The following is a 12,779-nucleotide window of genomic DNA, read 5'->3' on the forward strand; positions in this document are numbered from 1 at the left end:
CTTCCATCTTAAGTATACCTGAGTCACAAATGAATGGTTTATATTGAAATGTTTTTAGAAGTCTTCCTGCTTGGGGAGCCATCCTGTAAACCCAAGGCAGACTTCTTTAAAATCAGATCATGTTATTCTTGTGGTGTTGGGCAGAATTCTGCGACTCCAGAGTAGAACCCAAGACATTTAACATGACCTGTATAGATGGTTTTTGTACCAAACATGAATTTTAAATGTCTGTATACATTCAGAGCAGGGCAGAAAAAAACAACCCCTGGGGTGATGCAGGGGAACATTCTTTTGAATAGACTTTTGGGTATGACACGGAAATGAATTAAGTGAACCATTTGTTCATCTGTTTAGTCATTGAAATGCTTTGCTTTAAATTTCTCCCTTGGCCATCATTCCAATTAAGTGGGTAAACCATTTCTCAGGGTGATATTTTAATGGAATCTACTGTCTTTTTTATCCATTTATTTATCTGTATATCTAAATCTGTGCTTAACATTTTGGTAGGGTTGTAAGTATAAAGAAAAATGCTGTTACTTAATTTTTATTTAATAGGTTTAATAGATGTTTTGGTGTTGGGAATTTTGTGGCAATCAACATTTAATATAGCAAGTTTTAGCCAGCCTCTACTCCTTCATTCTCTCTACCACCCTGAAACCTAGCTCCCAACTTTCTGTATTAGCTCCACCGCAAAGGCCAAGAAATAAAATGGGAAGACTGGAAGCATTAGAAGTTTTCTTTAGGGTTTTGTGCCTATTTACAGGCTTCCCTGGTGGCTCAGATGGTAAGACCCAACATGGCACACAGAATCCTGCATCATGTTAGGGACATGGCTACAAAAATATTGTGGATCTATATAATGTGAGATTATTCACCATTAAAAGTCATGCCTTCAAAATGTTCTTAATGAGAAAGGAAATTAGAAAATGATAAAAGTGAAAAGTAGGGTATTTTAAATGAAATGATGTAACACACATACAAATATATCTGCAATAAAAAGATCAGAAGGAATACAATAATATTTAATGGCAGTGACATGACAGATATTCTAATTCTCTTCTTTAGTTTATTCTCTGGGATTTTCAAAACTTTGGTCATGAAATCAGAGTACTTTTACAATTGGAAAAATTACTCAACAGAAATAAACAACAAAACAGCTCAGTATGTAACTCTATGTACAATTACTGTATCTGTATTGTTACCTGGATCTGCTGGAAGGAGAGACACACGGTGTTGAGTAACGATGATATGAAAGACAGGAGCTTGTTTCCAGAGCTATTCACCTGCACCAGCCTCCTGCGTCCTGGTAGTTGCTGGTGCAGGTAGAGGTTCTAGGTGTGGGGTGGAGGGAGGAGCCAGGTTGCACCCAAGAATCACATCTATGTAACCGTAACTAGTAAAATGCAGTTTCAGAAGGGAATTCAAATCTCCAAGGCTCTAAGAAGTTGTGTGTGTAGTTTTTTTAATCGATCTAAAATAAAGAATCACCTTTGAAAATTGCTTTGTATTTTTTCAAAAGTCCACCCCGTTGTATTGGCTTGGGCCTCACAATACCTGACCTAGGGATCAAACCCAGGTCTCCTGCATTGCAGGCAAATTCTTTACCATCTGAGCCACCAGGGAAGCCCTGTGAACAAGAGCTACCCCCAGTTCTCATCCAGGATACCCCACAGTGTTTCTCAGCATTTCAGGTCCTCTTTAACAGTTCCCCTATTCTTTTATAAAAAGAGGGAAAAGTACTTCTAAAATATGTGTTTTGTTTTCTTGCCCTGCCCTGTAACTTACCTAATGTTCCAAAGGCAAACACTTTGAAATATGAAGTGCCTTACGTTAGCCATTTTGCTCCCCTCATACCTTCCCTGGTGGCTCACCTGGTAAAGAATCCGCCTGCAATGCAGGAGACCTGGGCTCGATCCCTGGGTTGGGAAGATCCCCTGGAGAAGGGAAAGGCTACCCACTCCAGTATTCTGGCCTAGAGAATTCCATGGACTATACAGTCCTTGGGGTCAAATAGAGTCGGACACGACTGAGCAACTTTCATACCAATAAACAAAATGATTCTGACTCCAGCCCTCACTGCACATGTATATTAAGCCACATTTGAAATAGAAGACAATGGTGCTCCTAGAGCTTTTCAGTGTGTGTGTGTGTGTGTGTGTGTGTGTGTGTGTGTGTGTGTTACAGAGTGACAGTCTTAAAATTGGATTTGGAAGAAACAAATCAGAAACAATTAGACTAGACTTCATGGACAGCCAGGAAATTCTCCCATCTTTCTTCTCTGAAATCCTCCATGCACCAACTCGTAACAGTGCTTAACAATGTGTGTCTGGTTAGAAAACATTTAAAGAAGAGACAGAATAAAAATACATGAGCCCACGACTGGCTGGAGAGAAACGGTGATCAGGGACTAATCTACGTTACCTCACTAGGAGCCTAAGTTGGAATGATCTGCCGAGGGACAAATAAATAACTTTCTCTGCAAAAAGGGGACTGATAGGGAGGAAAGGGGGTAGGGAGAAGAGGAAAGGAGTTCACAACACACAGGTCAGAAATTAGAATGAAACTGAAGTCTTGGAAGGGAGGAGAATCATTTATTTATTTAATACCCTTCTCCCTTTCTCCCCTAAATAAAAGTACTATTAGAATAAAGGGAAAAGAAAGGTAATGACTTATTAGCAACTATAAAGTTTAGGGCTTACTCCATAAGGACGTGGTGTTGCTACGACGGGGTTCTCGTCTCCATGCTCTTTGTAGCTTGGGGGCATGTCACACACTTGTGAGAACTTACCAGGGTGTTGATGCAATATTGTGTCAGTAACTGAGTGATTTGTTTTTCCTCTGGACATTGATTGAAGAAATTCTTATTACATTTTATAGCTTGCTTGGCCTTCGTATGAGAGTCAAGACATAAATTGGACCATAAATTGGCCTCTGTCAGAATCTACATCAGAATGATACCAAATACATGTCATCAGGCTTGCGTTCCAGCTTGCAGCAGGGATCCACCGGTGCTTGTCATCTTGATCACATGTTCACCTCACTCCCTTTTCCTGCTTGTGCCTCTGCTTTGAAGAAAATACGGTAAGGACTCCAGCAAATGTGCTGGTTTGATCAGCAGTTTTACACAGCCAAAAGAGTACTGGTAGATTTAATTGATTTCCTCCAAGTTAGGTCTCCACTGTATCAGAAGTAGGATGCAAATAAATAAAAGTGGATGCAAAGAAAGAAATATGTAGTTATGCAAAAAAGGACAAGAAGGTATACATAACAGATATATTTATCCCACATGTAAAGCCCAGACTTGATGATTCATGAGTGGCAGAGATATGGTTGAGTTACAGAGATTTGTTCTCTAGAGTGAGATAAATTTGTCATTTTAGTTCCTACCATTATGGACTCTGAGCAGAAAATCAAATATTTTTAAGAGTTGGTTTATCTCGTGTAACCATGTGTGTTAGTTGAAAAATTAATTTTTTTTTTTACCAAATATAAATATTTATTTCTATTTTGAGAGAGCAAGATTAAGTGATTTATGAAAGAAATTTTGTAATTTTAAAATCAGAAAGTAAACTTTTTTATATTAATAACTTCACTTTTTAATGGTTTTTTTTTTTTACCATTTATAACCACAGTGTGATCTAGACTTGATATAAAATCATACTCATACTGCACTGAGAAAGTATCTTTCAAGTCAGTAATTTATGACAAATATTAAGGCCATATTTGCTTTGTTGAAAACTTTAATAGAATTATAGCAATTTTAAAAAATCAAAGATTTTATCAAAACATATCTTCCAAAAGAAAGTTAAAGCCAGGTGGTTTTATAGATGAATTCCTTCAATTTTTCAAGCACAAGAGAAATTCCATGCTAAATAAGTTTTTGAGCCTAAGAAAGTCTAGAGGACTTGTCAATTTATTTCAGAATACTGACATCAAAACCTGACCAAAACCTAAGAACTACCCCCACTGCAAAACAATCTTATTTATGACCATAGTTACAGAGGTGCTAAATAAAACATTAGTTATTTCATCAGAAAAAACTAAAATATAATAACCAATGAAGATGGTTTAAAATGAGACACATGTTAGATGTAATAAACCAAAGATCAAATAAAAATCATGTGATCAGGGCAATGAATATAGAAAGAAACACATGTTTAATTCACTACCCATTGCAAAGTATTTTTTTAAAGCCTTAGAAACTAAAACTGACTAATTTCTTAATAGGAAAATAAATGTTTCTTTGATTTTTTAATTCTATTATTTCTGTTTAGAATGAATTACACATGTAAATGGTACAAAATTCAAGACGCATAAGTATATTCATGAACCGTATCCCTACTTAACGGTCCCATCAATCAAACTCCTTCCCAGACACCATCGCTGTTACTGGTTTCTGGCTATCCTTCCTAAGATACTCTAGGTGCATACAAATAAATACATAGATCTAAAATCTGTTTAGTAAGCAGAAAACACCATGCCTAATAATCAAATCAGAGACTTTCAAATTAAATACAAGAAAAATCTCCATTCCTTTTAAAATTTTTATGAAATTTGTTTACATTACAATCAGATATTTTACAAAAAAATTTATATTTATTGGAAAGTTATGTTATCTCTTTTGCAGATTATAGATGAAAACACTTAAAAACTGCTACACAATAAACTAGAAATTATTAAAACTACTAAGTGGATTTTGTAAAGTATCTGGAATCAAGATAATTACATACAGCCTCTCTCTATGTAAATATAATGGAACATAAAAATTCCATTCAAAATAGTAACCAAAACCAAAGTATGTAAATTATTTAAGAGTGAGCTTAGCAAAAACTATGAGATCTATGGGTAGGACAGTTTAGTCCTCTCCTGGGAATCAGAAAAGAAAGACATAACATCTGAAAGAAAAAGTTTGAAAGTACACAGCTGTTCATATTTCCCCAACTTAATGTACACATTTAACAAATTATGATAGAAATATAAATGATAAATTATTCTTTATAATGTGACCAAATGCTTCTGTAGTTTACCTGAGAAAATAAAAGCATAAAACTGGTCAATAAAAAAGTTTTAGCAGTCTATTTTCCAAACAAGTTAATGAAATGCATTGTAAATCTACATTATTAAAAGCATTAAGGAATAGGTCCAGAAATAGGAAAGAACAGAACATAATAGAGAATCTAGAGATAGGTCCAAGTATTATGAGATGCTAACAGAGCAAAAAAGGTAAAATTTAAAATATCTTTGGAAAAGGATTATTCAATAAGTTATTTGGGAGGCAAGTGGCTTAACATTTGGAACAAATTAACAGTAACTCTCTTCTCCACATCATAATAAATTTCTACCCAAATAAACTTCAGATAAAGATTTAAACATCAAAAGTTAAACCCTAAAACTATTAGAAGAAAAACAGAACCTCTACACACCTATTAGAATGGCGAAAATCCAGAACACTGACAATACACAATACCAAATATCGACAAGTATGTGGAGCAACAGGAAATCTCATTCACTGCAGGTGGAAATTCAAGATGGTGGTTACTTTGCAGGCAGCTAGGACTTTCTTACCATGTGATTCAGTAAATGTGTTCCTTGGCACTTCACCTACAAGAACTGAAAACTTATGTACACACAAAAACCTGAACATGATGTGTATAGCAGCCTTATTCATATTTGCAAAACTTGGAAGCAACCAAGATGTCCTTCAATAGGTGAATAGATAAACTGTGATACATCCAGATGATGGAATATCCAGTGATAAAAAGAGATGAACTGTCAAGCAATGAAAAGACACTGAGGAAACTTACATGTATATTACTAAATAAAAGAAGCCAATCTGATAAAGCTATATGATTCCAACTGTGTAACATTCTGGAAAAGATACAACTATGGAGACAGCGAAAGTATCAGTGGTTGTCAGGGGTTCAGGGTGAGGAAGAGATGACTAGATGAAGCACAGAGGATTTTTCAGGGTAGTGAAAATACTCTTTGTGATACCACAGTGATGGATACATGTTATTATACATTTTTTCAAATCCATAGGATGGACAATACCAAGCACAAACTCTAAGGCAAGCAATGGACTTTTGTTGATAATGATGTATCAGTAATCATCAGGTTCATCAGCTGTAACAAATGTATCGTTCAGGTGGGGTGTTGATTATCAGGGAGGTAATGTATGTGTGGTGCAGGGGGATTACGGGAAATCTCTGCACCTTCCTCTGTATTTTGCCTTAAACTGCTCTTAAGAAAAAAAATTTTAATATCAATATTTAATATTAATATAAGCAATATTTAATATAAGCAAGATCAATATTAAATGTTGATATTTAAATTTTTTTCTTATTTAATATTAGTATAAGCAAGATCAGCTTCCCTGATAGCTCAGTTGGTAAAGAATCCATCTGCAATACAGGAGACCTGGGTTCGATCCCTGGGTTGGGAAGATTCCCTGGAGAAGGGAAAGGCTACCTACTCTAGTATTGTGGCCTGGAGAATTCCACGGACTATATAGTCCATGGGGTCACAAACTTTGTCAGACACGATTGAGCAACTTTTACACATAAGCAAGATCTGTCTAAGCATGACACTGAAAATTGAAACTATTACTATAAAGGGAAAGATCAACATACTAAAATTTTCTTAAAAATGGAAAGGCAAATGAAAAATTTTTAATGTTTGCAGTGCCTGTGACCAAGCCTATGAAGTTTTGGTAACTTTAAAACTTCACAATGTAAAATATGTTTTACAAATAATTTAGAAAAATTCAATGACGCCGGGGGTCATGAGCAACAATTTTGCAACAATCAACACATGAATGCAAATGTCTAACATCTTTAAATTGAACAAAAATCTGATATTTTAAGGATGAACTGTGGATGGGAGTAAGAAGAGCAGGGTGAGGAGATTAGAAGCAAAATATGAAGAATTTCACGGCTAGGGGAGAGTGACTGGGGTAAGTTAGATAAGGATTGAACTGTGACTTGGAAGGGCCGGAAGATGTTTGGTGGACTGGTGGGAGAAAAGGCAAGGAGGGGAAAGGGTAGATGCAACAAGTCTTTCCACATGCTTGGTTGGAAGGAGTGGAAAGGAAGGGAAGTTAAAATTCAGATAGAGTAATATTTGCTGAGAAGAAAGAACCAGGGAGAGAACTGAAGAGATAGAGCAGGGAAAAGAAAACTGATAGAATGGAAGTCATGTGACCCAGAACTGTCTCTTCCCAAGAGTGAGGAGGGAAGGGAGAAGGGGTGGATAAAGTGGGGCTTAGTTTTGGGAGTCAGAAGCAGGAAGCAGAGGTGTTTCTATCCAACAGTATCCGTTATTTCCAATAAGATAGGTGATTATTTGCCAAGTGTGTTGGATTTAAAGATTTGGGAGATTTGACAAGGCTGCTCTGCTGAATGGGACAGAACAGTGAGTACGAGAAAAGATGATTGCCCAGCATCTTTGAATTCCCATCCCATGAATTTACAGCCTGTCCAGTCATGGTTCTCTCCAGCAGTAGGTAGATACACAGCGAAGGATAAGTAGCATTTTCCAGGATTTAGCCAGATAATTGGTTATAAAAAAGCCAATGAGATGAAAAGTTTGAGGATACCCGGAGGAGAGTTACTGAAGTGATATATTATGGAATCCGAGCGGAAAGGGAGGGAGACGAAAACATGAGAAGGCTCATCAGTAAAGAAAAAGCTGGCAAGAGGTTCTGGTGAAGCCTTCAGAGAAGATACATAATTCTTTGTGGATCTCATGTCAGCTGTTCTCTTCTGTAGTCTCATCCCCATACTGGGCAGCATGTCTTTGCTTCTAGACCGCGTCTCCGACTGCTCTCTGTTGTTTGAGAGCATCCTCTGGAAACCTTGTTTCATAGCTAAATACCCCTGTCTCTTCAAACTCTCATGGGATGTCCTACTCTTCTCCCCACCTCACCCCTAGTATAATAAAGGCTTTTGTATTCGTGCATATTAAGAACTAAAGAGAGACGATTGCAAATATGGCAAATGCATATTGAAAGTTGCATTTCGTAGTCTTACTTGCAGCTCTCTGAATACCAGAGTTCTTTGTGCTGTTCTATTCAATCCCCTGGAAAGTCATCAGGTAGATACAGCAAGAGTTCAGGAGCCGATGGAATCCCTGCTGAAACCTTCAAACTAAAAAAATGGGAACTCACGTTACAGTTTCATTCTCAACAGAGATTTCTAACGGCGAACAAATTCTAAATGAGAGCAGGGTGGCTGTGATCATGACAAATTTTAGTTCAGGAGAGAGAAGTCTGGCTTAAATCAAATTTATACTGCTTCACTTTTTTTTCCCTATAGAAAATTCTTTGAGAATCCTCTTGAATCATTTTCTTTGTGTTATTGAAGAGATCTTTCCAGAATCTCAGTTTGGTCCTCATTGATAAAGGGGCACCGTCGACATGATCCACAGGTCATAAACTTGTCTAATAAATGAGAAACTGTATGAAGAATTCTTATTAAGTATGGTTGCTCCCCAACTTTGCCTCCTCCTGTAATCTTTTCTGCCTTCAAAGTGTTCTTCTTTGATAATATTTTGTTAAGATTCCTTTGGGACTAGCAGAGCTATCAACCAAAACTGTACCACTGATCAAACACGGTTTTCAAAATTAGTCTTGATAGTGATTCATCTGAGTAGTTTAAAAATTTCCTAATAGAATGAAACAATTTTCTAAGTGCTGAATAAGACTGGATCTTCAATTACCTCTACCTCAGAGCTAAGGCTGATAGTCAAAGTGTTAGACAGACAGACAGGAGTCAGATGACAGGACAAATTGAATAAGGCAAGGCAAATGATCTACTAATCAGAAATATCTTATATGAATATATGTGTATATATGCAATAGCTATATAATATATATAATATATAGTTATATTAATTAGATACTATTCATCTTTAATATACATATCTACATGTAAACATACATATCCTGTGAGATATATATTTATATCTGATTGGGAAAATGACAAATTCAGGGTTGTTTATTATCACTACTGTTACTAGTAACTACCATTTATTGAGCACTTCATTTGGGCTGTGAACTATGTTAAATAAATACTTTATATATTATCATTAAATTCTTACAATAATCCTGAGTTAAGTATGGTTAGACCACTTTTCTAGATCTACCTTCTTCCTCTTAATCTTTTCCTGCTTACAAAAGCAAACACATAGAAAATGGTAAACACCAGTCATGACAAATGTAAAATATGGTCTTAACAAAAGGGAGTGACAAAAAGAAGGAAGAAACTGGATCCAACATACAAATAAAAGAGAATGGAAGTATGCTTTAGGTCAATGGCTCCCAAGTTTTAGTGCATAGAGCATTACCCTGGGAATTTTTTATTTATTTATTTTTCCTTTTGGTATTTTTAAAATTTGTTTTTAATTGGAGAATAAGTGCTTTACAATATTGTGCTGGTTTCTGTCATACATCAACATGAATCAGCCGTAGGTGTACATACATATATCCCCTCGCTCTTGAACCTCCCTCCCACCTTCCACTCTATTTATTTTTTAAATTGAGTTAATAGTTGATTTACAGTAGTTAATTTATTAGTTTTAGGTATACAGCATAGTGATTCAGTACTTTATAGACGATACTCCACTAAAAGTTATTACAAAATAATGGGTATAACTATTCTGCAATACAATGTATCCTTGTTGTTCATTTCTTTTATACATAGTAGTTTGTACTCTTAATCCCATAACTGTATCTTGATCCTTAGCCCCCTTCCCTCTCCCACTGGTAACCACTGGTTTTGTTAAATATAATTACCATCACATTGTACTCTGATGCACTTGAGTTATCTCTTTTCTGGTTGATAATCAGAAAGGATAGAAGAAGCCAGGATGGGCAAAGAAATCAATATCCCACCTTTTTCTAACTTTTGATATAGTCACCCAATAAATATTTACTAAATATCAACTATGCCCTAAGGTCTGTGGTAGGACTTGGACATAAACCAAATATTAGATGTTATTCCTCTCTTCAAAAAATTGAGAACTCTAGAGGGAGAAATATTTAGAAATACTTAAAACCTAATGTGATATAGACATAAAAAACAAACCTAGGTTACAAAAGGGAGAAGGAGGTGGAGGTGGAATGAATTAGGGGTTTAGGATTAGCAGATACACACTACTATATGTAAAATAGATAAACAACAAGATCCCACTGTATAACACTGGAGGGTATTCAATATCCTGCAACTAATCATTTATAAATATAACTGAATACCATTTACAAAGCCAGTTATAAATATAACTGAATCACTTTACTGTACGCCAGAAACTAAGACAACATTGTCAATCAACTATATACTTCAATTTAAAAAAATCTAATGTGATAATTGATATGTGTGCTTTGGAGGCAGAGAAGAGGAAAGATAAACTTCCTGAGTTAATTAGGAAGTATTTTCCTCGAATTTGGTCTGGAAGAGTAAAAGAGTCATGGCGTGTGAGGCTGCTGGTGGTCTTGGGCCTGAGACTGAAGAACTTTGGTTCACTTTCCTATGGCCCAAGGTTTGCTAATGTAGAATTTCTGGGAGCTGAATACTTCCTTTGAGAGTTATAGAACATCCGTGAGCCACCTGAAATTTAATGGAAACTCTATACTTTTCTTGCAAGTTCATATGTATTGTCAGACTTCCAAGGGATCTTTGATCAAAAATGGTTAAAAAGCAAACTTGTAAATAAAGGGGAATCTTGACTCTTTAAGTCAAGAAATGACATCTGATTTACCTTTTAGAAATATAACTTTGTCTAGAGGATGCAGAATAGATGAAAGGAGAGACTGATGAAAGAGAAACCTCTCAGGGAACTATTGCAGTGATTCAGGTGGAAGGTAAAGGCCATGCATTCAGGTAGGGTAATGGAGATGGAGGGGGAAAAATGGACTTGAGAGCCATGTCTATGGTCTTAGTGAACACAGTGAATGATGGAGAGAGAGTAGTCAAAGATGAGTGCCAAACCTTTTGCTTCCATGTCTGTGTGGAAAGGTGTTTTGCCAAAGAGAATTTGTGTTTCATTCAATATACACTATGAAGAACTGGATTCCATTTTGTTCTAGAGTAAGTCAACCATGAAGTAGAATAAATGAGAATTAAGTAGAGCAGGGAGAGGAAGAGAGAAAATATCCTTTTCTCTTGAGAAAAGTACCCTTTTCTCTATTAAGGGAGAGTCAGATCACACAGGGTCTGTGTGTGTGTGTGTGTGTGTGTAAAGTCACTTTAGTTTGGTGCGTTTAGTTTAGTGTGTTTAGTCACTTTAGTGTCTCACTCTTTGCAACCCCATGGACTGTAGCCCCCCAGGCTCTTCTGACCATGGGATTCTCCAGGCAAGAATACTGGAGTGGATTGCCAAGCCCTCCTCCAGGGCATCCTCCTGATTCAGGGATCAAACCCATGTCTCTTCTGTCTCCTGCATTAGCGGGTGGGTTCTTTACCACTAGTGCCACCTGGGAAGCCCCACGGGGTCTTACAGGCCATTTTAAAACTCAGGCTTTTACTCCAGCCATTGCAAGGTTTTCAGTACAGGATTACCCAATCTGACTTGCATTTTAAAATGATCAGTCTGACTGCTCTGTATAGAATAAACTGTAAATGGATGGGATTGGAAGCAGTTAACTCAATTATGAGATTATTACAGTCATTCAAGTGAGACAGAATGTGGTAAGGACCAGGCTGGTTTAATGGTGGGAGTAGAATTCTGATTCTAAATAAATTTTGCGAAGAGAACTAACAGGATTTGCTAAGAGATTGGATTGGTGTCAAAGAGTCAAGAAAGACTTAGGTTTTGACTTGAACAACTGGGATAGTGGATTGCCATTGATTGAGATGCAGAAGACTGAGGGAGAAATATGACTACAGGGAAAAGTCAGTTCGGTTTGGGGTTGTTAAGTCTGAGATAACCACCTGGCATCAAAGTGGAGATGTCAAGAAGGCAATTGGACATGTGGGTTTGCAATTATGAAGGTGATCTCGACTGAAGATCTAAATTTGGGAGGTTGTCAGTGTATAGATGTTACTCAAAACTGTAAGACTATAAGGATCTGAGTGCAAGTAAAAAAATTAAGACCAAAGATGGGCACTCTTGTATTAAACAGTTGGGCAGAAAGAACCGCTCTTCCAATATTTCTCCTAAATATGCATTTTCCTGGTGTTGTTTATTTTTTAAATCAATGTAGTATCTAAGAGCAAAAGTTTAGGGGTAAGAAAGCCTAGGTTCAACTCTTAACTCCATTACCTTTCAATATGTATGATTTTGGTCAAGTTGCTTTATCCTCAATCCTTGGTTTTTCTCATTTTTAAAATGGAAATAGTAAAGTACCTACTTCACAGGTTTGTTGTACAGTTAAGTTATGCATGTACATTTAAGATGTTTAGAATGGTGCTTGGCACTCAATAAATGCTACCTGGTATTATTATGATGATTTTGCTTCCCTCTCTTCCCTGAAACAGAACTAGAGAACATCCATGCTTTGAGTCAGAGTCCCATAATTCTCATGTGAACAAATGCAAAGAACATGAATCCCTTGAGTCGGAATTTTAATCTCAGTCCTAGTGCAGCTGACCGAGTTACTCTCCAGAACACTCGCTTTCTCTGTAGCTCTACTTCTTCCAAATTCCTGCTCCATCTCCATCATGCTCCTGTTTGATCAGGATGTTCCTCAGGTACCATATCACTGCATATCAGGAGATTGGTTTGTCATAGTTATGACCCTGAAGAGAGTTTGTGACTAAGGGCCACCTTCTAAATGGTTTGTGAGA

General features: G+C 36.6%; 1 protein-coding gene across 1 annotated transcript in view; it reads left to right on the forward strand.

Moving 5' to 3' along the window:
• Window positions 1-12,779, forward strand: part of ZNF521 (zinc finger protein 521) — an 865,909-nt gene that overhangs the window by 414,764 nt on the left and 438,366 nt on the right. Inside the window, exon 4 of the mRNA XM_081562746.1 lies at window positions 2,878-3,081. The gene's annotated coding sequence lies outside the window, so the exon portion shown is untranslated. The remainder of the gene's footprint in view (window positions 1-2,877; window positions 3,082-12,779) is intronic.

This window comes from Giraffa tippelskirchi, chromosome 14 (genome assembly GCF_054371585.1).
Source record: "Giraffa tippelskirchi isolate mGirTip1 chromosome 14, T2T-mGirTip1v1.2.pri, whole genome shotgun sequence".
NCBI classification, from domain to species: Eukaryota; Metazoa; Chordata; class Mammalia; order Artiodactyla; family Giraffidae; genus Giraffa; species Giraffa tippelskirchi.